Source organism: Buteo buteo, chromosome 3 (assembly GCF_964188355.1).
Source record: "Buteo buteo chromosome 3, bButBut1.hap1.1, whole genome shotgun sequence".
Taxonomy (NCBI): domain Eukaryota; kingdom Metazoa; phylum Chordata; class Aves; order Accipitriformes; family Accipitridae; genus Buteo; species Buteo buteo.
In genome coordinates, this window is record NC_134173.1 from 4,310,796 (window position 1) to 4,336,176 (window position 25,381).

The 25,381-nt window shown below is 38.8% G+C and overlaps 1 protein-coding gene across 4 annotated transcripts in view; it reads right to left on the reverse strand.

Moving 5' to 3' along the window:
* GALNT1 (polypeptide N-acetylgalactosaminyltransferase 1) overlaps positions 1–25,381 on the reverse strand; it is a 109,905-nt gene that overhangs the window by 62,506 nt on the left and 22,018 nt on the right. For 3 of the 4 annotated variants that reach the window (XM_075022712.1, XM_075022710.1, XM_075022711.1), the window contains exon 2: positions 1,593–1,759. The gene's annotated coding sequence lies outside the window, so the exon portion shown is untranslated. The remainder of the gene's footprint in view (positions 1–1,592; positions 1,760–25,381) is intronic. The other variant, XM_075022713.1, reaches the window with a different exon arrangement.

A 25,381-nucleotide genomic window follows, 5' to 3' on the forward strand; every position in this document is an offset into this window, starting at 1 on the left:
AACACAGAAAATAAAACACAGGCTTGCTTAGTTCAGCTGGATGGAAAATTGATCTGAATACCAGCTCACTGGCCCAGATCGTTCTTTTCAAAATGATATACTGAGAGTAAAGGTAAGTTTAGGAGAACTGAAAATGGGGTGCTTTACCCACTTGGATATTTTACTTTCCAATACCCAGAGAAAACCACAGTAACAGATAAATTAGGCTTCTGCTAATATCTAAAGGAATTCTTATGGACACCTGTTTAACAGCTGCAGACAACTGAACTGGTCCACCAGGAAAATATGGAATATGAAACAGAACAGAAAAATATGGAATATGTATGTGGTGGTTTGACCCTGGCTAGATGCCAGGTGCCAACCAAAGCCACTCTCTATCAGTGCCCTCCTCAGCTGGACAGCAGAGAGAAAATAGAATGAAAGGCATGTGGGTTGAGATAAGGACAGGGAGAGATCACTCACCAATTACCGTCAGGGGCAAAACAGACTCAACTCAGGGAAATTAGTTTAATTTATTGCAAATCAAATCAGAGTAAGGTAACGAGAAATAAAACCAGATCTTAAAACACCTTCCCCCCACCCCTCCCTTCTTCCCAGGCACAGCTTCGCTCCTGAATTCCCTACCTACCCCCTCCACAGCAGCGCAGGGGGATGGGGAATGGGGGTTGGGGTCAGTTCATCACATCTTGTCTCTGCTGCTCCTTCCTCCTCAGGGGGAGGAGGACTCTGCACTCTTCCCCTGCTCCACCATGGGGTCCCTCCCACGGGAGACAGTCCTGCAGGAACTCCTCTAACATGAGTCCTTCCCATGGGCTGCAGTTCTTCACAAACTGCTCCAGCGTGGGTCCCTTCCCTGGGCTGCAGTCCTTCAGGCACAGACCGCTCCAGCGTGGATCCCCTGTGGGGTCACCAGTCCTGCCAGAAAACCTGCTCCAGCGTGGGCTCCTCTCTCTCCACAGGGCCACAGGTCCTGCCAGGAGCCTGCTCCAGCGTGGGCTTCCCACAGGGTCACAGCCTCCTTCAGGCATCCCCCTGCTCCGGCGTGGGGTCCTCCCCGGGCTGCAGGTGGAGATCTGCTCCCCCGTGGACCTCCCTGGGCTGCAGGGGGACAGCCTGCCTCACCGTGGTCTTCCCCCCAGGCTGCAGGGGAATCTCTGCTCCAGCGCCTGGAGCATCTCCTCCCCTCCTGCACTGACCTGGGGGTCTGCAGGGCTGGTTCTCTTACATGTTCTCACTCCTCTCTCTGGCTGCAGTTGCTGTTGCACAGCAACTTTTTCCCCTTCTTAAATCTGTTCTCCCAGAGGCACTACCACCATCGCTGATGGGCTCGACCTTGGCCAGCAGCGGGTCCATCTTGGAGCCGGCTGGCATCGGCTCTGTCGGACACAGGGGAAGCTTCTAAGCAGCTTCTCACAGAAGCCACCCCTGTATCCCTCCCACTACCAAAACCTTGCCACACAAACCCAATACAATGCAATGACAAAGTGGTAGCATACATGCAGTCTCTAAGCACTCCCTTTGCTCTAAGATAATCCAAAGCAGGCAGACCTGACCAAAGTGCCAAAAATTCCTGGATTACATTTTGTACTAACCTCCTCTGCAGGTTTACAGCCATCTGGATGGTCCACTAGCGCCAAAATCCCGATGCATCGCTGTAGAGAGCCTGTGGTAGGAACCATAGAGCAAGACTGGCCTAGGCCATTCTGACATGAATGTAGAAGCAAAAGAGGTCTTCCATCCACAAGGTCTTAAGGCTGTCCTAGAAGAAGAACAGAGATTCAAATAAGTTCCAGACTCAATTCTGGCAGAGCTCGAGATGGAAGGGGAAGGGGAGGAAAGTTTCCCAGTATTTAAGACTTCAAAATCCAAAATCCTATGCAAGGGAGAAGGAGCCAAAGACTGCTTCTAAAAGAGGCAGGGAACTGAGCCTGTGAGGAAAACAACATATGCAGGGTAGTGCGGAGAGGTGGAACAAGTCATCAAAATTTTTTAGCCTTTCAGATGATATGATTTAAGTGGGAGGACTGCCTGTCCTCCCAAATAAGCAGTTATCTATTTTTGAGTTCTATATATGTCGTCCTCTATCCAATCATGAACACTTAGCACAACAAACTATGAATTGTTCTTGATAAGGCTAGAAAACAGCCTCCTCAACAGCACACATTCACATGAGCAGCTCCCCAGATGATCATTCTGTCGGACTACATTTTTCCCATACATATTCTAGTTTATAGATGTAGGGTTTTTTACATTCTTTCATCTCTCGCCCACAAGTTAAACATTAGCATTTATAATGACAGCTTTTGTAAAAAAAAAAGGTGTTATTAAACTTACACAGATCTGATGCTTAAGAAGTAATGTTTTTTCACTTCTAAAAAAAAAAAGTGACACCTGAAAAACGAAGCCTGAGCCTTTCCAAGTGTTATCTGTTAAAATTTTAGCAATATTGAATGAATTCCTTCAAATCTCTTCCTTTACCCAGTTAATACAGCAATGTCTGAAGGAAATTCTAAGCAGCTGAAAAGTAAACAAAATATCTTAACAGACAAGAAAGCAGATTTTTTCAATTTAGTGCAATTGGAGCTTGCTTACACTCAAGTAATATTTGCCATATATTATGAGCTTATGTGTTGCATTTGCCGTATTATATATGAGCCTACTAAGTTATTCAAGTTTACTGCTCTACCTGTTTAAACTGTTAGCTTTATGTATTGCTTATCCAGGTGAAAAATTATGTACAAGTGAGAAAAAAACAAGACATTGACACTATGATAACATGACAGTATGGAGGAAATACATGGTAAGGAAAGCTAAGATTGGCATTGATAGAAAAGATGTTTGTCAACTGCTTATTCTGAAACAAAATTATTACCCCAGTACTGAGGCAGGTGAAGTAAGTACAATACTTGGCAGTTTCCCTTTTTTTTTTTTTTTTCATATCAAAGTAGAAAGGGAAAACATCTCAACTCCTAATTTTGTTCTCCATTTGAGGATAGATTACCAAAATACTGATAAAGCATACTGATAGAATAGGAATAGTAAGCAGTTTTATATCCACAGAAGCAGCTTACAGTCTGAATTTTAAAAGAACTGGCTAAGGATCTCCCGGAAATAATATCAATTTTTACCAACTCTGGAAAAAATAGGGAAGTTTCAAAGGGCCAGAAAAATACAGATTCACAAGATGATCCAAGACATACCCAGCAGGACATCTAGCATAAATCACATGATTGTTACCTTTCTGAGAGTGTTAAATATTAAGAGATCATGACGTAATTCTGAAGAGACCCAACTGCCTTTATCAAAGCAAATCACTCACAGCCTTCAAGAATGTTAAACACAGACTTCTATGATATATCTGACTAGGCTCTACACATTGCACTGTAACATGCAATACACACACACACACACACACACACAAAAAAGTCAGTGTTGCTTCTGTTACATTAGCTTTTTTTATATCACTTTTTTTCAGTAAAACTCAAGTGCCTCACAGAAGTGGAGAACATGATCCATTTTTACAGATGGGGAAACTACTCCATCACTGGCTAAGCAGCTGGCAAATCTGGGAGCAAGTTTTCTTCTATCTGCTCAAGAGTTTTAACTGACATATCTATCTTTATATCTATCTGGTTAGATGAAGATCCATATTTTAATGATTTTGCTAATTTACGAATTTCTTCAAAGGATCCTAAGACCACAGGCTCTTTGTTCGGTGCTGTCCAGACACTGGACAGAAATAGCTCTTATAAAACACACAAACAAAAAGCGAACAATGAGAGCAGGACACACAGACAATGGTCCATGTTGCCATTAGTAAGCAAGGCACATCTACCAAGGGCAGATGTTCTCTTTTTTGTAGTGAACTTCCACACACTTAAAGGCTTATAATATCCCTTGATCTTTTCTTTGGGTTACAAAAATGCCAATTCAATCATTCTTTCTGCACATACCATCTTTTCTAAATCACCAGTCATTACCATTACCCTCCAGAGGCAAATTAACTGTGCCTACATCTTTCTTGAAGTACAATGGCCAAAACTGATACAGTACTTTAACCTTACAATACCGAACAAAGAAGAAGGTTCAACTCTACATGTCCTCTGGATTATACCACTGTTTATTCATGCCAATACGTACACACACCTCTTCTTTCTGAACAATGCTGCATTGTTAACTCTCCTTTTGTAATCCATGGCTTGTCCTAGATCAGGGTGGGGAAATGGGGTAGCAGCGACAACTTATACAGTTGTTCTCCATCTTTTATTTTTATGTTATTTTGACCTAAATATAAAGCATTTCACTTATTCTTCTAAATCACATCCTATTCTTTCAGCCCATCTTTCCAACATTCAAGATTCTTCTGAATTGCCATCCCAGCTTCGTGTATCTGCATTTATTCCCAAACACATCTTGTCTTCAGGTTTCATAACCATTTCATTACCCAGTTCATGAACAAGAACAATAAGCTGAAACAACTATGCAAAATCCCATACAATATGCTTTCCCTTGCAGAAAGTGAACTACTGAAAAATAAAATTCTGGCTACTGTTAACCTAATGATTTTACACACATCCTAAAATAGCTTTTTTTATCTAGGCCATGTTTCCTTAGCTTGCTCTGTAAGAGTATCACATGTGGCTTTCTCCAGTCCACAAGCTTCCTGTTGCAGAGGATGTTAGATTGGCTTGATTACGCATTTCTGATCTTCACAATAAGGCTTCCAAATTTGCTTCCCTAAGCTGTATGTTCAAAGATAGGACTGTCTTACCTGTAACTACATCTTTTCGGCATGTTTCTACTCTAGCTGGATTTTCCGTTATCTCCTAGCAAGGACAAAAATTAACGCACAGTAAGCACACAGAACTGGCTGGTGATTTCATGGTTCCAACTCAAAGCAAAAGCCATTTTAGCCAGAAACAGGCAAAGGGAACCAAGGTGAAGAAGATGCACTGCGCCCTTTCATTTTCTTGATGTAAATCCAAAGTAACCCAGAAAAAAAAGTAACCTACACCCACTGCTGATGTAGACAGGCAAGTGGGTTAGGAGACCTGGACACCAATAGAAGAATATTCACATAGGTGAACAAAAACAAGAAAGCATCTGCTGCAATAGCAGTTATGAGTACTTAGATTAAGGCTACCAGTAGCCATTAGCCTTCAATGCTCCATACCACGTTACACTGCTACACAATTTAAACTGAAGGCTACTTCTGCTTTAAACTGTGCATACAAATAGCCTACAGACTTCAAATGAAATTGTGGGATTTTGGAATTTGGAATCCAAGCAGCTTCCGTTAATAAGAAGTTCTCACATCAACTCCAAGTATTTCACAGGATGAAAGTTAGATGAGGATGATTCTAGGCAGAGATCTCCCTTGCCAATAATTTTTACTGCCCTGTTTTATACTCCATTACCACCAGCTAAATGTTCTGTCATCACAAGCACCAGACCCTCTACACAGTGGGTGCCTTAGCTTTTGTAAATGGCACCTAACAACGAAGAAAGGTTTTTTTGAAAATTGACTTTTCAGGGGAATCCAATACACTGAGCTTTTATTTAAACCTAAACAAATTTTAGCCAACCACTCTGATATGCTGACCAGATTCACAGCCACAATGTTTGTAGAGTGCAAAATATAACTGTCTACTATTCAAGAGTCTATACTTAACAGTCTCAATATTTGCATTCCCATTATTCAGAGAACTTCCTTCTGACACATATAATGTTAATAACAGAAACAATCATGCAGAGCTACCTATGCACAATTAAATATCTATTCCTAATTGTCACTTTTTATCCCCCTTACCACTTTCACCTCTTCCTAAATATAATATGAATTGACGGTATGATTTTTTAGTCATGCATTATCTTCCTAGTCTGTACAGTCAATTTGTGTTTATTCAGTGACACACCTTCCCCCCCTTACCTCCCCAAATCATAGAGCTGCCATAAAGTATGTAGCCAACTCCATTTAATAAGCTTATTTTTCTACCAGCTCAGTCCAGTGGTATGACCCTGCACATCGTCAGAAACATCAGAACCAGGGAGTGAACAGGAAAGCGTGAAGAGGAGAGAAAATTATTAGTTTGCCATGAAACTCCAGAGAAAACAGATTTATAAAACTGAGAAAACCACATCTTCTACCCGTTGGTCTTGAAGTGACCAACAATACATAAAAAAAACCCAGAGCATACAACAAAACCACCACGGTTTTATTCCATACATCTCCATGGCTTTATCATCTTATACAGAAAGACAGAAGGGAAATAATCATTTGAATAAATCTTTCTTAATGAAAGCAATCCAAAGATTTATTTCCTGCATGCACTTTGTCAGGGAAAAAAAAAAAATTCGTAGGCATCATTTATAATACAATCAGCAAAATCATAAACACAGGTATGTGTTTGACAGGTGTAAAGTACACACTGCTGTCATACTACCTCCCCCAAACTTATACAAAATTGTCAAGGTAACAGTTATTTCAATCAGGCTGACATCTAAAGTGTACGCCCTTACTTTTCTTGGCCTTCACCATAGGCTGTTCACCGACCAAGCAAAGATTCTAGCAAGTACAGCCGTGCAAACCACATAGCAGCACCTTCCTCTCACGGGCCGCCTGCTGCCTTCTGGGGCACCGACTCAAAGCAATACAAGCCAACACTAGTGCTGTATGAAAGGGACCATGAGTGATTGAACCCACAGGGGGTTTTTTAAGTAAATCTTATTTTTAGAAGTCAACTGTAAAATGCACCTCTCCCTGCCCCCAAATCAAGAGTACAGCAAAGCTCATTTTCACTTTGCTTGAGAGTACTACGCTGCTGGAAAGCACAAGAAAAAAATAAAAATACAAGACAATCTACTGCTCTCAATAGTAAAGTGTCTACTGTCATATTCAGCATCATTACTAAATCTCTTTGGACTGTAAGAAATACCTCTTTCATAATTCAAACAGTACCTACACAGAATTGCACAACCTGAAAAAGAAAAAAGCTGTGTTTCATAACCTCACAACCGCTCTCCAGAAAGACAAGAAACAAACTATTTGCAAATCAGGAGCAGCACTACAACAGGTCTGTAACGATGACGGGAGCCTTTCTGAACTATCATGACTCAAAAACATTAGCAAAGCGATCGGCAAAACCAGTTTACTTTGGCAGCGTTAACGTACACCAGCCTTAAGTACGAGCATGGAGCATCAATGGTCCGGGCATGCTTGCCTGCGGTGGGACTGTCAACAAAGAGTTGTGTGTTGACTGCTGCGAGCTGGCAGACACCCTCTGCACCTTCTCTTTAGCCACCGGGAAACACTACCCTCATTGTTTCCCAAGTATGCAAAGCAACCGGCACAGATTCATATGGAGGATGTGAGCCACAGCGCAAAATGCATTAGACACCTCTCAGCTCCTTCAGTGGACAAAGCGTTCACTATGAAGGAACTCGGAAGCCAAAAAAGTAAGATTTAGTGTCAACTACAAGTTTTCTGTTTGTTTTGTTTGTTTATAAAGAGTGGGTAATTTAGTTTTCCGGTAATGTTTCTATTGTAATGGGCTATTCAAAACTTCAACACCGAGCCGTACTTCGCTCTCCGAATCTCCACCTTCCCACCCTATTCCGCAGTAGTTTTGGCTCCAGTCTTGTCTTCTCTCCCCCAGCTCGCGAGAGCTCAGGTGGGAGCAGGAGCAGATGGACACCCTGACGTTACAGACAACACACTCCCTGTGCACAGAGCACTGACTTCGGACCTCACGGACAACTCCTCACCACAAGTCACATGAAGCTCAGGAAACCTCAGATCATGATCACTTACCGTAGCAGCTCGAGCAGGCATCTCCCTCGAAAAATGTGAGCACTGCACCAGCCTTAAAGCAAGCAGCAGCAGCTAGGCAGAACTATCAAGCCCCTCCAGTATGCCAACTGGCATTAACCCCAGCTACCTATATAGATGTGTACATGTGCATAGGTATGTACAGAAGTGGATGACTTCATTTAATTTTTACGAATGTGGCTCGACTTCCGCTTTCAGAGTACTGTTCCTTGCTACAAAAAGTGTAAGTGACATTAACACTGGCAAACAAACACAGGATCCCTTCAACTGAGAAAGACAATGCTTTCTGTTTAACCTTTTCTAGTCTTCCCTGACTCATTAGGAAATAGTACCCAGACCTACTGAGGAAAAAAATCCTTTTTAATTATGAATGCAAAACAGTTAAATACATAACTACATTAAAATCAATCACAACTGCCCTCATAAACGTTCAGTAAAATTGCATGCCCTATAATGATCAATGCTTTCTTCAATAGTGAGCAGAGAGCTTCAGGAAAGCTGCCTGCTGTATTCTCAGGTGCAATACTCAACTGAATAATCTGTAACCTCTTGTTTTCTCATCTATGCAAAAAAACCAAACAGTAGGAAAGCTTAGAGGGGGAGGTTGTGGGAGAACAGAGTTTAGGGAAAAAAAAAAAAGTACCTGAGTTATTGTTATACCCAGTTTCTCCATTACCACTGATAATTTTTAATGGAACTACAGTGAGTGAAATAACTACGAATATTTCCCATTACCTGAGAGATGATCAGAGGGATGCAAAATTACGGACATTCAAATATGCTGCTTTAATGGTGCTTAAAAAATCACAACCTCAGCCTTCCATGGGCCAAGAAATCAGTTTGCAAGTGGCAACAGGCAACTGTGGGATAATAAAATTACGGCGACTCTGTCCAATACATAGAGAAAGAGAACTACAGAATTGTTCTACTTCTAACCAAAGTCTTAGCTTTTTTGGAGATCTCCCACACATACAGTATTATAGCATGCACTATAGCATATTACTTAAAGTGAGAAAAGTGGTGGGGAGGGGTATCTAAGCAAGATCCTAAGACCTGCCATTCACAACAGGCAGTACTTGAAATAAATCAACTGGTAAATTTATGAAAGCAAATGTCAAATTTACGCAGTGCTTTTCAACATTTACAAAGGATCTCAATGATACGATATTTTCTCATAAAGATAATAAAGTGCGAAGGGGTAGAATGTAAAACCAGTGCTTCACACATCTAATTATGTCTGTTTAGACACTGAGAAATTATTTCTTCCAGCACTCTGGCATAAGAGACAGTCTAGTGTCTATTCAGCTGTACACCTTCATTGCGAAAGAAATACAAATACTAGATTCCTTACTCGAAACCAAATAATTTATGGCTGTATACAGAGCTAAAAAAGGCTGTTTGTATATTTACTAACTTAGGAACCAAATGTAACCATAAAAAACCCCTCACAAGTCAAATAGGAAATATTATCTTGCAAGACGAAATTAGCACTTGTTAGTCAAAGAAGAAAATGAGAAAATTGCCTTCTTGTCCACAAGCTTTTACAAAGCCCTATATTATCTCCCCAGTAAAGTCCAAAATAACACACTGCTTATTAGGAGGAGTTCAATTCAGGGAACAGTAAGTTTACAGCACATAAAAGTAAACCTCTAGAAAAAACTTAGCCTAGAGCACAGAAGTAATATGTAGAACCTCCCCTAGGAAAAAAGTCTGGCCTGGGGACTCAGTTCTTTAGAAATATTAATGCTCTATTTAAAACAAAAATTTTGTGGTGAGGAAAATAAATGGAAGTGAAGAGGGAATGGTTTGCTGCCTTCTGCCAGATTTAAAGCATTTCAGCAAGACTGTCTGTCAGTGTCAACAGGAGAATACATACTCTAAAACAACAAACTGCTTGACTGAGCATATGTCTTCATACACAAATACTAACCCTCCCACAGAAATTCTAGTTTCGTATATCTTCATCTGCCTCCAGGCAAAGCTCTGCTGCTTGCAACAGTATCTGAAATTTGGCTGAGCTGACAAATGACTATCATTTCTCATTTGCAAGAGTAGGAAGATTGCTTTAAACAAAAAAATCTCTTCCATTCTTCTAAGTAGAAACAGGCAAGCAAACATTTTCTGGCTTCAGGTGAGATAACGGTCCCTGTTTCAGGAAATTTTGTTTACCATGACGGAACACAGGAAATGTTACGTTAACAAGTTTCCAAAACAATGGATCAGTTAGTAATAGGGATCCTAACTTCTTTCTTGTCCCTTTCTGTAAAATCAGTAACAGGTAGTGGAAACAGAATGCCGAGAGCTATTAACACTGTCATAACAAGGATGAGGAAACTGCGACAATAAACCAATGAATTAGCTTTTCTAAAAAAAGCACTGCTGTTTTAATGCAGCCTTTGACAATGCAGCAATCTGGCATACAGTTTCCCAAATCATGCTGCAAACCTTAAGGTTTCTTCCTAGAAATACCCTGTTTCACTTAGTTTACTAATTGCTGAGTCAGTCAGCCGTTTGCAGTGCCTTTCTTTTTACAAACACAAACCCAGAAGATACTTTGGTATGCAGGAAACAAGGTATGCGGTTTATATATACATCATGCCTAAAATCACGTAACAAAAAAAAAAAAATCAAGAATACTGAAAATCAGCACTGTAGCTCAAGGAATGCATAATAATGTCCCCTAATCCCTAAGCATTTGCTTCTATCCACACACTCCTTTCTGACAACATCACATTTGGGTACAGGTTAGAGCTAATTTAGCACAGAAAAGTACTGCAATCCAGAAAATTTTGCAATCTCTTTCACAATACATGCCTAAGGAAGGGAAAGAATGGCCAGGAAAAGACTGTTTACTTCAGCAGCAGCAGCAGACTGGCATGCTCATGAAGCTAACAACCTAATTCTTAAATTTTGAGACTCGCCTTTGCTGTTACACTAAATCTCAACAGGCCTGCCACATGATAATTATGTCGTCTGTTTTCTCTAGTTGTTTGTTTTTCAGTTATTCTGTATCTGTTTCCCATCTCAATTTAAGCACCTCTTCAGCAGCTGGACCAGGAACATTGTGAATTACATCATAACATCGTGAGGGAAGGATTATTAATCTGATAGCAGGCAGAATGCTTCAGCATCTGAGAAACTTCAACTACTGGAAATCTCCATCAGCTATTCAGATATAAATTCAACCATTTAGCATTTTCAGTAACTGGAAATACATCAGTTGCATCAACTTTTGCTTCCCTGCAACACCTGGCTGGTTCAGGGTCGAATAGTATTTCTTGTTTGAATATTCTAGAAAGGGATGAAACAGGAATCTTCTATAGAGAAGCTCATCCTAGCATACATTGAAAGTTAGGCAGCAATACAAAAACATTCAGAATGTTTAAGTTTCTAATGAACCCCTAAAAAAAAATTACTAAAGGTAAAATAGTGTAACAAGTAAGACAGGTACTTGCTATTTTGAAAGGAATGTCAGGATATAGAGAGACTATGACTTACAGAAGAATAAAATCTGAACATTTTACTTGATAGCAGGAATGCTATACTACAGAACATTTCAGCAAGCACCAAAATGAAAGAAGGCACCTTTTAAAAATACAGTTAAATACGAATGTACTACTTTTGTTCAGTCAACACTGAATTATTCTTATTCCTTTAGAAAGATGGGAAAAATCTTTGGAAGTACAATACTGCCTTAAACCACTTATCCCAAAATGTTTGACCTGACATCAAGAAAAGCAAGCAGGAAGCTCTCAACACTTTTGCACATCTCATGATAGGCCAAAACAAAGCCTCCCAACTCATTCAGCTTTCAGCTCAACTGTTTGACAAAGTCACACCCTTAAGCAAACCACTTCTTAACATTGGCTCACATGGAAAGTATCAACTAACTTTTTTGTATACATTAGGAAATGTACTGTTTTTTAAAGACTCAAATCCAATTCATCATTAGTAACTAAACTAGAGAAGCAGTGCCAGCTGAAAAAGCATTTTTAAGACCTTCCTTTGCAACTGAAAACTTGGCGCTTGCAATTACCTCCCTGTGAGGCTCCCACCAAAACACAGAGCATCCATTTGTCAAAATACGTAAGCTGGATTTCCACGGTATGATACATGAACATTTAGCTTCAAATTACTTTGATATAAAATTAATAAGAACCAACTTATAAGTAGCAGCTCAAGTGCTTCATCAGCTTCAAAAGAACAGCAAATGCTGAGAACAGTTATTTGCTTTGCAAGCTGAAGTGTTCTACAGACCAAGTATGCTCAAACCACTGATTTGTCAGCATTGCGCTTAGATTTGCACGAAAAAGCATTCCACACTTCCAGAAACTAAGTTCTAAATAAACTCTAAATAAAAAGATGATGACTTAAATATGATTCTTTCAGCAAAAGCCTTATCGACCTTCCATATTCATGGAAAAATTATATGCAAAATGGAAATTTCAACTTAATTTTCCACACCATAACAACAATGTTCTGCTTACTCATCAAGAATCAACACGGCAAAAAAGTTTGTAAGAGACTTAAAGTTCAAGCGCTATCTTCAGCACACGTATGTATGCAGAAGAAAACTACAAGACTTTAGAGAGCATGTAAATTTAACTTCTTATATAACTATCTTGTCTGTCTGGTTTGGACTACTATGTAATTTTTTTTGCTCAAGAGACATCACGTATTATCCAAATACATCAACTGTCTTGTCTACTTCCTCAACAATTATTCCAACATACCCCAGGGCTATAGCGGTGTGCCCTATGCTGTAAATGAAAGCAGACGGTGTGCCTATTTTACATTTTACTGGCGTATATAAACCCTTCCCATTTCTTGCAAAGATCCCACTGATATTTTCCGGCTAATTATAGCTTGCCCTCTTTTGCCTGCATATCAACATCTTTAGCATTTAAAGCATTTTTTTTCCTCCATTTTTATTGTTTCCATTTCCAGAAAGCACAAGCAAGCATGAAAAGGAAACTACGTCCTACGTCAAGAGTAAATTTCACTCTTGTCAGTCAAGCGGGGCGGGAAGGAAGAAGGTCAAACTGAATTTTTCCTACCTGAAATTGGCTAGACAGGCTAATCACACTATTCAAGACTTTCACCTGCCAATAGGTAGATTGTCCCCAATCAACACTTCTACATTCTCATAAGAGTTCCAGATTTGCAAACTCTTTTACTCAGCTTGCTACACAACCATAACTGTCACTGTTTGATAAAAGAAATAGTAAGATCCTATGTAGCCACTTAAATATTTTTGTTATCTTCCAGAGGAAGAAATTTACAATTTATTCTCTCTTGCCAACTCTTCTGTGCCCTTCTCTTACTGGTTTTCTGTTGCCCAGTTTCTATCTGCCTATACTTGGAGCCCCCAGTGCACACCTTTAGGCAAAGCATTGACTAGGAGACTCTCCAATGCTGTTTGTAGCTGCAGTAAATTAAAAAGCTGAAAAGGGGAATGTCATTGCTTCCTTCACTTTGCTCAGTGCAGTTGTCCAGGAAAGGCTGGAGGTCACAGCTTCAGTCTCATCAGGATCTTGTACCAGAGTTCTTATTTCAAAGCTGTTCAGATGCTACCAAAGCCTCTAATTCTGACCCACCCCCAACTACTTTTAATCGTTAAAAGATACTCGGTAAGATCACTTGCACCACCCAATCCCAATTCTCCTCAAACATTTGCTCTTTGAAGCAATCTAAGCAATCTACTTCTTTTGAAAGAGGCTTCAACCAAGCAATGTCTCATTATCAGATTTTATTTTATTAAGCAGAAGTCTAGCCTTTGACCATCACAACTTACACACTTACTGAAATAATCACAAGCTGAGGAGCCAACAGTACAGTATTTCAATATTGTGACCCAGTGATTTACTTATAATTCTTTGAAAAGAATGCCAATGACCCATGAACATTACCAGAATGAAGGGAAGTCTGAGTGTAACAAAGTATTACATGTAATTTGCAAATTTTTGTTAATATGCTAAAAGGGGGGGGAAGGAGACAGAGCAATCCCTGTTAGGCAGATCAACATAAAGACATAATTCAGATACTATTAGCAATAAGTGAAAAAATAGTTACAACACACCTTAAGACAACCTATGCTTTTTCTTAGGATTTATTCATTTCAAGGCTTGAAGCAACCAAGTCTTTTGATGATTATCTTTTTTTAATGCCAAGAAGGTTGTTATAATGTTACAATATTACACATAGAAAAAACAGGTGGTTCAGGTAAAAACTGGAGTGAAAGTATAGATGACAATAACATTAAAAATATGTCCACACTTTTATCAACATTTTACTTCTCAGTGACAGTCAAGTCCTTAAAATCCTATCATTCAGTAGCATTCATTCAGGAAAGTGAGCAAATATTATTATAAACAGTTATACTATTATTTGTATTATAAGGAGTCTTTCCTAATAGATTCTGTGACATTATGGTGTAGAACACATGTCCACCAAAGAAACTAGGTCATAACTAAATATCCAACAACTGATTTTGAAGAAAGTCTGAGCAGACGGTTGCTTTATTTTCTCATGTCACCCTTCTGTGTGTAGCTGTCACAGTTAAGAAATAAGCCTTGTTTTTTTCCAATGCGGTAAGGTATCCAGATTAATTTTAGCGTAGAAAATATTAGCACGAAGACAGTGAACTGATGTTCTTTCATTCCTTCTCCTCATGGTATTCAGAAAGTAAATAAACTAGGTTATCGGTCTGCCTAATTACATCAGCTTATGTACTTTACATGTATGAACAATACATTAATCTTCTCATCTTGTCTGAAGTCTGCTCTCCTGTTGTCCTCTTTGGTTTTTCAAGAGGAGAACAGGAGATGGTATACTTACAAAATAGCCACTTTATGAGCTAATTATCTCTTCTATGAGCAGATTTCAAACTACTCCCATTCAAAAAAAAAAAAATATATATATATTCAGTAAAAACAGATTGAAAAGTTCATAAGCCAACTGTGGAAACTTTGTGTTGAGGAGAAGAAACACAACCAACTACTCATTAATGCAAGCAAAGTGGTTTAACTTTTACCACTATGTTCTTCTAGAAAAACTACCCTGTAGCAGCAGCTGGCTACTTTTTTATAATTTAAAAGAACCAGCTGCGGTAGGAGCAGCAGCACACTGAAAAATATCTGATGGAACATCGATGCTCAGAAATAAATTACAGTCTATCTGCAAGCAGCGCTTGCTAAAGCAAGTTATCCTTCCTTGTGGAAAGCAGAACTTGTGGCCCATCTCCCACAGATTTCAGTGACCAGCAATAACCTCAGCACCTTGCTGCTGCCCCTTACGAGCTCTCCTTTACTCCTTCACCCCCAAAACATCCATTCCCCACATGATACTATTACATCTTCCCTATGCCTCTTAATTACCAAATCAGCAAGAGGCATCGCATGCTAGGGTTTGTTCCAAAATTTAGGTATGCCATCTGGTCAGTCGAAACCATGGCTCGCAGGTGAACTGGCAGGCTAGAAAAGAACAGGCAACTGTTGAGCTGTTGAGTTGTCTGTCTTCCTCCTCAGCATCAATTTTCTCCAAACCAACTGGGGACTTTTGCCCATCGAGTATGACTAAAAGCAGCCTACAAGTTGGGGAGGGAGAGGGTGCGGGAGAAGAACGATGGAGGGCTGAAGGTGAACGGAGCACGAGATCAAACTGTCTCAAAAGGCGACTCTTCCTCTCCTGCCAAAGTGATTTTTGTTGACTGGCTGGTGCAAGCATTCGTCTAACAACACTACTAGCTTTTACAAGAAGGACTGCGTGCCCCACAGGGCGTGACGTTCCCATATTTGATGTAGGATGAGAAAACAGACCAGCTGCGGGCAGGGCACAGAAGCCCAGCCGGCGCTGGCGCAGCCAGGGAAATGCCCTTCCCATCACTTCAAGACTGGACATCTGACCCATACAGATGCAGCCAAAGCAAGTGCCTTCAAGTTCTTCCAAATGTCCTTCGAACTTTTTGCGTATTAAAGTTTTGTCTTTAACTTTCCTCTCCCCCGAAAGAGGCATGTAAAAAAAAGTTTTAGAACTCTATTAAGCTTTCTTTTTGAAGCTGAACAGAAAACAGTATTTCTTCCATAAACCTTCAGTTACAGTAGACACAAAGATTTTCAGACACATACACAGTTTTAAGATAGAAGTCCCTTAAAATTTCCCTAGTCTATATACAGTTGATTTCATAAGCTTGGAGGTTTTTCAGTAATGTTCCTCCATAAGCGTTCAAGCTTTTATAAATAAATACTTTTTTTTTTTCCTTTTTCCTCCATCTGAAATGAATCCCTTTTGGAAAAGGAAGATAATTCTTCAACAACTGTTTGCTAAGACCAGATAATCTTTCTCCTTCTTGTGTCTGAAAGTGACTGCTCAGCCTATGACAAGTTTCATGATGCCAAAGCAATAGCAACTCTAGCTGCCACCAAAGAGCCAAACTAATCCCCTTTCCTCCAAATGGCAAGACACAGATTTGGAAATCTTAAACACAGTATTTGTCCCTTGGGCCACGGTGTTCACTTCCTCTTCGATATGCCTGGCCATAAACAGATTTCAATTTACTTCAAAGATGCCAGTCATCACTTTTCTCTTAAAGAAGTACTGTCTCTCTCTCCTGACATATCCCAGTCTACCTTTTATGTAACAATTTAATACATTGTTAAAACACAAAGGAACTTATTAAGTTATTCAAAATACATTGAAATATCTCTAGTAAATTTAATTATGTCAAGAACTCGCATGCAAAGGAAAATACAAGGCTCACGCCTTTTCTGAATACTCTCCAAGCACCAGTACAGTAAAATGAACATTCTCAGTAAGTTGGCTTTGAGGTAATTTTCTTTTTTCCCTGAAATACTTGAGTTACACTAAAAAAGGTGATAATTTTTCTGAAAAAGGTTGAGCTTAGCTTTCAGACAGCCAGGTCTCTAAGACATGTCAAATTAGGTATCAAAAAGTTACCACTAATTTCTATTGTTTTGACTTCTTTCAGATACATTTCTCCACTCCTATTCTTGAATCATTACAACATCCTTCTGAATAAAAATTAATGATACACCCAACCACTCATTACACACCCAAACAAATGGAAGAAATGGAGAAATCACAAATTATGGAAAACTTAAGCTGGTGTGTTTAACACTATTTGATAAGAGCTGCTTTAAACTAACAGTTAGCCATCATTTTACAAGTGACAGATACAGAAGCAAACACAGCCCCTTAGAATAACAAGAAATTGTTCTTGTTTCTGCCCCATAGAAATAGACTGTACAGCTCATCCCTGCAGACGGAAGCGGTAGTGAATCATAATTTCATTAGCCTCCACAACAAAAGATGGTTTGATTATAAGAAAGTTGGTATCAAATATTTTTACAGCTTCGGAGCTGAAAATTTAGCTATGAGGATCCCAAGGTCAAACATTTGATTTGGAAATCGGTGCCTGACTTGCATGCTATTTAAGTCTGGGCTCTTCTGCATAGAAGTGACAATAAAGAAAGCCTGCTCATTTTAAAAAACATCCCATTGTGGATTCTTTGTTCACAAACACTAGCAATCCAAACCAGTGGATTAGTGCAAACTAGTGACCGCAACTCAGTGCTATTGAACTCTACTGCAAATAACATGAGGTATGCTATAAAAAAAATAAAAGGCATTGTTTTCCTGGCAGAAGCTGAGATGTTTTATGAAGTTTTCAACAAAGAGGAAAATGTGGTTGAAGAGACTCCTTAGATGTCTTTCAAATATACATAACTCTCATGAAATATAGAGAAACTATTGTTTCAGCTCTAAGAAGTTCTTACTGTGTTTGAAAAAGCACAATTTGGGGGGGGGAAAGGAATAGTCATGATAGTCTAAAACTGCACAAGAAAGCTTTGATATAATCCAAAGCAAGAAAATTACATATTATTGTACTTCTGTGAATCAGATCACAGCTGACACTGGGACAATTGGTTTCTTGTACACAGCAGATTTCAAGCATTAAGTGGTTGCAGAAAAGCAATTAGTTTTCCTGGACATGGAAAGACAAAATAAAAGATGTGATTTGACAACTCTGCAAAATCCAAAAGGAACTACAAGAAAGAAACACGAGGAAGAAAGGAAAACTAATAACTTGCAGAAACAAGGGGCTTAGTTTTCTGGTTTTTATAGGGTTTCTTTTTTAAAGATTTAACAAATTCAATATACTAGATTACGTTGTTTCTTTTGGGCACTGGTTACCTTTTTTAAAAATTAACTACTGCAGATATAAAGTTTTTATGATTTAGAACTGCAGTGCAAAATTAGATATATAGCCTGACAAGCATGTTTTGACAGAGAAAAAAGTTTTGTGCTGGGTCTGCATACACAAGGTGAATGTTGCTTTAAAGTGTTTTAACCAGTTCTGGTTACTCACTAGACTCCTAGAATTGTTCATTTTTTTAAACACCCTTTTTCATTTGATGAGATGACACCATAGCAGATTAATGTGAATATTATAAAATAGTACTTGAATTTGTAATAAAAAAAATTAAAAATAGCCTTCGACTTTTAACAACTGTACCATATGCCTTTTGAATATCTAAGTTAAGATTTTTTTCAGATGCTTTTGTCAGAGTAACTCCGATTCTGCTGTACTGCATTTAGGTCTCTTTCTTCCAACTTCACTTTTACAAGAGTTGATGGATTGCTCAATATTTTCTACAGGAGTCTGTTAGTGTTACTGGACAGTCACGGTACCAAATTTTGCCTCATTCTTTAACATTTTGTACAATACAGTGGTCTTTCAACTACAAACATACAAATTATTTTAGACTTGATGAAATAGTCATGCAGCTCCCAGCAATTCAATGAATCTTTTCACAGCCAAACATCAAATACAGATTTTAGAGCATGTAAAACCTATAATGAACGCTATTTTTTTCTAAAGCTGTACTACCAATACTTTTTAAGGTCTCAGCACATTACAGTTATTCTGAAGGCTAGATTATTGACCATTTACTTCTGGAACTCTGCACAGCTGAAGCAGTCCTTAAGGCTGATGTTGATCTATACACTTTGAAAATATTTTAGTCCAATGTTCATAAAACCTGTGATGGCATACGTTAAAACCCATTTGAAGCTGAAAAAAAAAACCCAAACGCATTTTTGATGATTATGCCACCTAACATATCAGCAGCTGCCCCATTCTGTTCTGCTTTAGCAGGGAACTTGAGCTTTTACAAAGAATAAAGAATTCCTGTGCATCCTTCCTGTCACATTACCCTCCCTATTCACTTCAGTGCCCAAATAAACCACAGTAGAAGTTGAAGAAAAGGGACCACGGAGCAGCTTGGAGATGTTTTCCCACAGCTATCTTGGACCACGTTTCCAAAACATTACCAGTCTGTTCTTTACAGAGGCCAGATACTTAGATTACAGCTGTCTCAAGCAAATGCAAGTTTAACTTACTGGACTTTCCTATCCTATCTGTAACCCTTTTTATACACAAACAGCATTGGAGCAAGGAGTAAGCCACGATAAGTTTCAAAGTTTGTGAGAAGGTACAAAGAGTGGATAATTTTTAATCTGCATTAAGGCTCCTGAAGGTGGTACTGCACTTTCTTACTCCCTAAAACTACTGAACAACTTTGTATTTTTCATGCTGTTTCTGAGACGTTCAGGAAAATAAACCACAAAATCAAATATTTAAAAATGTCAGCCTGAAAAAGGATTTCAATTTTATAACCTCTCTTTATAGGTAGAGGGCCTTAAGGGGAAAGTTTCATTTTTCTTGAAATATACGTTTCAAATAAACGTATTTAAATTGTAGTACCTCTGGTGCACTTTAGGAAGCTTAATATTTGTAGTATGATGTGTACATGTCCGCACTATCTCCAGAATTTGAAAACTGAAAACAAAATAGGTTTACTGAACAATTACTAATTTAAGTACCTGTTATCTCTTAAACTTCTCATCAGTGAGCCCTGAAGAAAAAAAATTGCAAGAGTATATTGGGAAAGGGTGAAAAAAGTCACATACTGCTTGCAGGGGTGGGTCTTTTTTGGCTATTCTAAGTATACCTATTATTCCAAGTATCTCTTTGGAACAGGACAGCTCTGGTATGCTGTCTTCAACCATTTTTCAAAGATAGCAGACATTCATTTCATTCACATGATACTATAGAGAGTAGATTTTAAAACCACAAAGTGGTCTTAAAAAAAAAAAAAGTTCTGTGGAAAGGCATCCTTAACTTCTTTATGACAGTCACTAACTCACAAACTGGACTTTCAAAGTAGTCTTCCAATCAGCAGAAATTGAAGTAATTTCTTACAGAAGTACTGTCTGGAGACAATAGTCAAAGCTGAGTTTTGCATCTAGAATTAGGATTCAGCTGCTGTGTCTGAAAAGTGTATCAATCCCAATTACCCTGAGTACACAATGAATGGAAAATTAAATAAATCCATTAGTTTAATTTTAACATAAATGAGTCCTTAAAGATACTTAAAAAATGCTCCATCAGTGAATGTTCTCTCTTCAGTGTATTTAATCCAGAAACATCATGAACAGGATATGCACATAAGAGCCCAGGTTGTTCTTAATGCTAAATTACTCATGATGGTAACCAAACTGATGAATGTCACACAGAGTAAAAGCACAACTCTGACCAATCCTATTTTTTCACTTACAACTAATTTGCACTTGGACCATCTGAAGATTCAGAAGCCTATTGTATTTGTGTGGGTTTTTGTGGGTTTGTTGGGGGTTTTTTGGTCTGTGTTGTTTGGTTTTTTTAAATAATCACCTAGCAAAGTTAAGAACTGACCATGAAATTACATCCGCTTGTCACTCACGTTTGGCTGGGGTGAGAGACAGCTTTATGCTTGGTCTTAGTCCTTGCTCACCCTGGCCACTCTAGTTAAACTCATTTCAGAACACTGTTGTGGAGACATCTGATTAAGACCAGGATTAGATACCTCTTTCTCTTTATAGAGGTCCATGGTCATTTGATTGATTTTTCATTCTGCTTTTCAGTCAGCTTCTTCATTCTGATATGTAGTGAGTGATTCCAAACCTCTCTACACACTGACAATTGATTCCAATCCATTACCAATATTTCTACCCCCTGGTTTGTTCCTCACAGAACCCTCCAAAAAAAAAAAAACCAAACCCCAAAACTTGTTTCCCTCTCCTTGGAAGAATCCTGGCATTATCACTTCCCTTTTAATTTTCAGTGTAATTCTGCTTATCAATCACAATTTGCAGTAAAGCATTGCTAGCATGCAGAATGCAGGCTTAAACGGCACGGAAAAAGATAAGATAATGATGACACCTGGCTATAGAAAAGCAAACAGATTCGGATTCAAGTTCTTCAGGGTCTGTTGGCCTTTGTCATATTGTGCCTGTAAAACGAGGCTAGTATTCCTGTCTCCTGTAGAACTACTTAACATGAGATATTCATGCACTGTGATATTACCATAATTCCTGTGGACGATGGGAAGCACCAGCTGAAGCTCTGGACTCTATTCTGATGCACTGTAAAAACAAAGTCAAAGAACACGACCTACCTTCTCACTTGCCTGTAAAAAGTTTTCACAGGCAACTTGGATGTTAAATATCATCCTGATTCAATTGTTCCGCATAACCGGGATGACAAATTTTGTCATATGACTTCACTTAGACATCAGGAAATCTCTGACATGAAGAAATATTGGAACTCAACATGAAAATGGTACTGCACCCCATTACAAAGAAATACTATTTGCACAAAAAATGCTAAGAGTTTATCTACAGTAAGAAATCCCACCAAAAAAATTCCCCGAGATTCTACCACTTGCACAGCTTAACTAATATTAGCAGTAGTGAAAATAAAGCAGACTTTCCAAAACGTTTCCAATATTACTCTGGCCTGCAACTTACAGCACAAAGTTTTAAAAAGCAAGATGAGCTTTATGGAACAAAAGAGCAGTTCACACGTTCTGCCTCCAAAGGATGCTAAAGCTCTTTCAGCTAGACAGCACAACACTGAACTGGCTTATCTTTTGGATAAGTTTTCTAACAGAGTAAAGTTTCTGAAAGTTGATACCAGCACCACACAAGAGGGGGAAAAAAAAAAAAAAAAAGAGTATGAAAACACTTCCCTCCTTAACTAGGAATGAATTTCACAGCAGCTGTACATCAGCCGGTCCCACAGTCTGAACTTCCACAGCAGCAAACTGCTGCTGCGTTATACTGTTCTTCACTAGCAGTAACTTCTCACAGGAGAGCAAACACAAATGTCTCAAGGACCATCACATTATGCAGCACAGCAGCCTATAACACAATAGTGCTCAATATCCCTACCTGTATCTCTCTCTCAAATACTGGAAAAGATCTGATAATAAAGGAAAAATACAGGAGCTGAAACTATCAGTGAGAGTTATGGGGGTCATTAAACCCTGATTCCAGTGAAAAGACACCATTACAAAGCTCTGACTATTGAGGATAACTTTTTGATTCTACAGAAATGAAGCTGACCGCTCCAATACCAAAACCAAATACCTTGGCAAAAAAAAAAAAAAGAAAAAAAAAAGAAGTTTTGAACCCACTTCACAATCAAGTTCTGCACCATAGTTACCTATCACTTAAGGGCAGAAGAGGAAAATTAAAAAAAAAAAAAATAGTTGTGGATTTTTTTTTAAATAATTGAAAATAAAGCCCTGGATCACAGAAGCAAGCGTGGTAAGTGATATCAAGAGACAATCTAGGGAGACCACCTTGCCAAGAGTACTTTTTCTTAACTGACCAAGTCTCCAAGCACATTTGTTTTCAGTGACAACCAAGGTTATCAGCTAAACACACCTTTCTACGTTGACTGCTCAGTTCCATTGGCCCTTCTAACAAAGGCACATGGAATCAAAGTCATATTTCCTACAAGAAACTACAAACCGCCACACAGTAACCTGCATAGTCCGGGGTTTTAGAATTCCAGTTAATTTTCTTCAGTGGATTATAACCAGACCTTTACGTGAACCCGACAGTAAGAACGCCTCAATGAGTTGGGAGTTGCTACAAGAGTACATGCGCAAGATATTTATGCGGTGCTCAAAGTCACAAGCTTCTAATTTAGCTGAAAGTAAATGCCCCTTAAGAATCTTCATATTTCATAGTGTAAAACCATATTTAAGTGATCAAAAAGTGAATAATAGAGCAGTTAGCCAGCTCTTTAATACATTAGCTAAAAGTATATCAATTCCATTGATTTTTATGATGGGCTGATTTCACATAATGGATTAAGCTCGCTAGAAAGACTATAAAAGGGAAAAAATGCTTCACCAGAATTAGTGGAAGACGGTGTCAAAATGCTTTTACGACAAGCACACAGTTAAAACATTTTATTTGGGGATGTTAAATTTAGAATACTACTGTCAAGAATAGATTTGGTGCTAAAAGTTGAGTAGAAGCCATGATTACAACACTGCAGATATATTTTGCAGATTTCAGTTATGTTTTGCTTTAAATATTTTGTTTTATTCCTAGCTAAGAAACAGGAAGCTTGGACTATGAATACGTAGTCCAACTTCAACACGGCGAAAGGTTAACAGCAGGATGCTTGAAGGATCCATAAAGCAAGCAAAGTTTAACGGCATTAATTAATGACCTGGAAAAGAAAGTAGAAAAGTTAACAGTTACATAGCTTAATCAAGTACAGAAGACCAAAAACGTAACCAGCTAGGAACTAATCAACCATGATGTACAGGTAACACAGTGGCAGATAAAAGTCAATGTTAACAGATGCAGAAGAAGTGTCACTGAAAGTCAAAGACAGAATTATTAGTATGGTCAGCAACCTTCCAAATTAAGTAGACCTAGTATAAACAAGAGGATTACAAGCATCCCTGTAGAACTCAAGGAAGACCTCTGTTCAATACGAGAACAGAGCTGTTGAAAATTAAAAGTATCAGGACTCAAAAGCAGCAGGGGCAAGCGCTTTATAGTAAAGAATCTGCCAATAGTCAAAGATGGACAGAAAACTGGACTGGGATGATGAACATCACGTTTAAGGACAGTCTACTTCTATTAAGTATTGGTGTAAGACCCATACTATAACAGCAGCATTCAACACCTGTCTCCTCTCACACTTCTTGTATCTGCCACAAGCTATTCATCTAGATGAACTCCAAATAAACTCCACTGTCACAATTTCAATGCTAAAATCACCAAGTTGGCCCTACGAGGAAGCGGGGAGGGGGGAGTAGGCACCAAAACCACCACCTTCCAAACAAACTTTAAAAATCAAGATCCTGAAGAGCAACACCAGAATGCAAAACATAGACTTGGCCTAAAAGGCAGCACCACAGACTTCCAGAATTATTTGATTAATAATTTAAGACAAACAAAAGAACTCCAAAATTCTTGCTAAAGTGATTGGTTTATAAGCATGAAACAGTGACATTCTCAAAAGCACCACTCCAACTGCTAAAAGGTGGTTTAATGCATCTTATTAAAAAAAAAAAAAAAAAAAAGCTCTATTTCAATTTGTAGGCCAGTCCTTTTCCTTCTAAGCACTGACGGCTCCCAGTACAGGCCAACTTGCATCTGATGTTTCCTGCACTTCCACATAGACATTTAAAGAAACAGACTAGGGAGGCCTGCAGAGCCAAAGACCATGACATACCATTTTGGTCCTGCGAATCAAACTTTTGTGACAGGTGGATAGTCTGAGACTTACCATGTGCACTAAAAAAAAAAGAGAAAAAAAAAATCCCTAAAAATATAAAATGCAAAATCTGTCAAGAATCTCTTGTCCCTTGAACTAAACGTAATGTAAATTGCATTCCAATGCTTTAAGTATTTGGAAGTACCCTATTTTTAGATGAGTGTCCCCAGACCTACTTTTTGTTCTCATCCCAAAGACAAACATCACACTCTTTCTGTGCTAGAAGAAAAAAATATTTAACAAGTTTACAGCTAACGTATAGTTTACCAACACGTATGCAACAAAGAAAGGACAGCAGGGTACTATTTCGCTAAAGCAGCAATTTGGCATTGAAATTTATTCTAAATTACCTCCATTCTTCCTCTGTATAGCTTATTCCTGAACTCGTTTGAACAAACCTAGTTTGAGATGATGAGGGGGGAGGAATAAATCTTTGTATAAAAGTGAAACAGTACCACCTCGCCACTAGGCTATGCAATGACTGTCATGGGGTATTTTTAAAACATTTCCATGACTTTCATTAGTGTCTTTGAATTGCCCTATTCCTACAGGAACCAGGTGTATGAGGAATAAGGTATCCTCATTCACGCAGCTTACAGTTCTGAAACGCCAGGCAGCATCCAATAATAGCCCAATTGTTACCATTATCACCTTGATCTCAAGGGTGGCTTGCATGTGGTATCCTTGCCAGCTACCATTTGTATCATTTTCCTGAAGATGACCATGCTGCCACGGTCTCCCTATGGACAATCATTTGAGGAATATTCCTCTCTGATACGCACTCGTGTTTTACAGGTAAGGCAAGCCCGAGAAAATGCAGCAAATTCAAATTCAAAGTGCTAGCAATACCACTTAAGAAAGACCACCGTCCCAGGAGGACACGGACAAAATTCCAAGTCACAGAA